This window comes from Anabrus simplex, chromosome 2 (assembly GCF_040414725.1).
Source record: "Anabrus simplex isolate iqAnaSimp1 chromosome 2, ASM4041472v1, whole genome shotgun sequence".
In the NCBI taxonomy this organism is placed as follows: domain Eukaryota; kingdom Metazoa; phylum Arthropoda; class Insecta; order Orthoptera; family Tettigoniidae; genus Anabrus; species Anabrus simplex.
In genome coordinates this window covers 733,238,396-733,241,912 of record NC_090266.1, presented here as the reverse complement: position 1 = coordinate 733,241,912, position 3,517 = coordinate 733,238,396, and positions in this window count along the sequence as shown.

Genomic DNA, 3,517 nt, shown 5'->3' with positions numbered 1-3,517 from the left:
CATTTATTGATAATGCATTTCATTCTAATGTTTAACTTTATGAAGATAAAGTTGGAAGATACTGTAAATGTAAAGAACTAATCGGGGTAAATATCCATTCATAGGAAGAGGAATTCGGGAATGGAATTGTTTCCAATTTCTTTGAAATCATTTACGAGAAGACTATGCAAACAACTGATAGGGAATCTGCTACCTGGGCGACAGTCCTGTATGCTAAATTAATCATAACATCATTTATATAAGTAGCATACATATAAAGCATTTTCCTAGTAGACATAATATTGTGATTAAACATTTCAATGAAATATATTATTAACTAAAGAACGTATGAAAAGAGGCATACAGAACATATAGAAAAACACAACACTAAAAATGAAAATAAAAAAGATTCGGTATAATAAAGACTCGAACCTGCATACCTCATATTACGCTACGAGGACGCTTGAGGTAATTGAGATACATATGCTAAGTTATACACGGTGTCTGAAAACTGAAAAATTAGAAAATTAAAGCACATTTCAGATGATTTCCAAATAGGTTTTGATTCATCCTCGTAGGGTTTCTTTGCGAAAGCTTGACGTATAAAACGTGTTCCCTACGCTGTCGATGCAAGAGGCTGGTGTGACCGTTGCAAGTTAAGGGAAGCATTAATGTTCAAAATCCTACAATACAATATCGATCACTGTTCCGGTATCATGCTTTTATCAGTAAGTTTATACTAAACATCCTTCGTCGACTGCAGTGACAGTTTATACCACTGCATAAATCTTTATGCGTGATTAGCTGCCACCCCCGGAGGTCCGGGTTCGATTCCCGGCTCTGCCACGAAATTTGAAAAGTGGTATGAGGGCTGGAACGGGGTCCATTCAGCCTCGGGAGGTCAACTGAGCAAAGGTGGGTTCGATTCCTACCTCAGCCATCCAGGAAGTGGTTTTCCGTGGTTTCCCACTTCTCCTCCAGGCAAATGCCGGGATGGTATCTAACTTAAGGCCACGGCCGTTTCCTTCCCTCTTCCTTGCCTGTCCCATCCATTCCCATCCCTCCACAAGGCCCCTGTTCTGCATAGCAGGTGAGGCCACCTGGGAGAGTTACTGGTCATTCTCCCCAGTTGTATCCACCGATCCAAAGTCTGAAGCTCCAGGACACTGCCCTTGAGGCGGTAGAGGTGGGATCCCTCGCTGAGTCCGAGGGAAAACCGAACCTGGAGGGTAAACAGATTAAGAAGAAGAAGAAGAAGAAGAAGAAGCATAAGTCTTCACGTCCGTCGACATCCGCACACCAAACTCTAACACGGCGATTTATAGTCGCTTAAAAAGTGTATAGACAGGTGGAATGAGTGGTGCGCGAACTGCGGTTTCACCTCAGGACTGATATTCTTCTTTTAGGGAGACTTACTGTATTTACTGTATTTCCTGCTCCCCGCTCACCAAGAGGACAGTCTACGTTTCTGCCTTCTCCACCGAATATTGCAGAGCAGCGAACTGGATCGTCATGTATCGTTACACCGTCACCACCACCAGCGAGACTTGTACCACCACTACATCGACGACTTCTGTTGCGTCAGCCGTCCTCGACTCCGCCACCATAGCCTACCAAGCTGCCATCGGGTCCTCCTTCGCTGATCCCAACTACCAGGCGAGATTTCTACCACAAGTTCCATCTCTAACGTGGGACACCAACAGCCCTTAGTTTAAAAGGTCCGCCCCAACCACCCCTTGGCGGTCAACATACCAGATACTCGTCAGGATCTAGATCAATCTCCAAGTATTCCTACGGAAACTGCATCTAAACCTCCTCTTCCTCCCACCAGTCTCAGGAGCCCGCCGTCCTCTCAACAATTCACACCCTCTTCAGACCCCACCTACTGGTACCCACGTCTATCTCCTTGAAAATACAACTTAGCAATTCCGATCCCCACGCAACATCATTTTCACCCTCATTAAGTTTAATATGTGGCGTGAAGATATTGCAGACATACGGCCAACCACCAATGGCGTTATCATCAAATTGAGTGGAGACCTCGCCGCCCAAAAACTCACTCTGTCCATTGGAGCAGGTCAACTTAGTTCCACCGCTCCCTTCAAGCTTATGTCACAACCAGCGCTCAAGTCACCACCTCTTCCTCCCGGACATAGCCTCTTCAGCTGTGTGGTTCGTGGTATAGATCCAACTATCACCGAGGAGGAAATTACGGAATTGAACTTCGAAGGTATTCCAGCTCGTAAAGCCTGCCGAATCCGGAATGCAACAGGCCCAACGTACAGGGTGAGAATTTTACTGCCTACCACTGCAGATCTCGACAGGGTGCTGGCTTCGGGTGTGTCCATCTACCGACGCCACTACAAAGTTGAATCTTCACGTGCACCGCCACCACAATCTACTCGCTGCTAAAGATGTCTGATATACAACTCACACACGACCAACAAGTGTCGAGCTCCGGGCGGGCATTGTTCACAAGCACATCCAACGTACAAGTGCCCTAACACTGCGCAACCTCCTGTCTGCAATTCCTGTGGAGAAGCACATCCAACCTACGCCCACAGATGTAAAGCTCGCCCCTCTCCTCCTGATAACCTCGAACTCGTCGCACCTATCCGCACAGTCGATCCACCTACCAGCCCCAGCCGCTCTCTTTTCCCACCCTCTACCGCCGAAGATTTAATTCGATTCGTCAACATAGTCCTCTACAATATTCATCAGTACCACCGTCCTTTCCTCCTGACACACCTACAAGCTGCCGCAAACCAAACCCTCAATGTCCACTTTCAAACTTCATATTCCGGCTTAAATACTCACTTCCATTTCACCCCATTGGAAACACTTGTCTGAACCCTGTCCCTCATTCCGCCCCCACCTCTAACTCTTCTCTTAAGTGCACACTGCAGCATCCAGTCAGGAAAGAGAACAATGATGGGGAAGAAAGCTCCAGCACCACATCAGTGACAAACTCCCATCGCTCTTCCAGTTCCAGAAGGATCATCGGTCGATTTTTTCCCACTTTGTGTTATCTATTTTATCCAGTCATGTATTTTTAAGAACAGAATATAAATATTTTTTCTGTAACAACGCTCATTCTCCAGGAAAAAAAGAGAGATAAAAGAGATAAAAACCACCCAAAAACTCCTGTAAATGATAACGAAATAAAATACAGTTAGTCGTTAGCGAAGAGACCAAACCCCTCCTATCTCCTTTTTCTCATCCTCTACCCACCTCCTTCCTCCATCACACCTCCCCAACCCGCCCGCATCTCTTGGCCAGAGAGAGGGCGTTACCCTCTAGGTGGCCCGCCCCACCCTAAAAGGGTGGGGCATGAAAGCAGTATACTAAAATAATTTACGTTGTATGTCACCAGAAATACAGGTACTAATGTTCAGCTCTCAAAACTTGCCCGGTAGGTAAAGTCTTATCGGGCACTCGAAGTGGCCGATAAATTACGCGCCGGGTAACTACAATTTACGCTACCGATAGCGCTACATGGGAGAGGTCGAACAGAAACATCCTTTTACGTGGAGGGAAA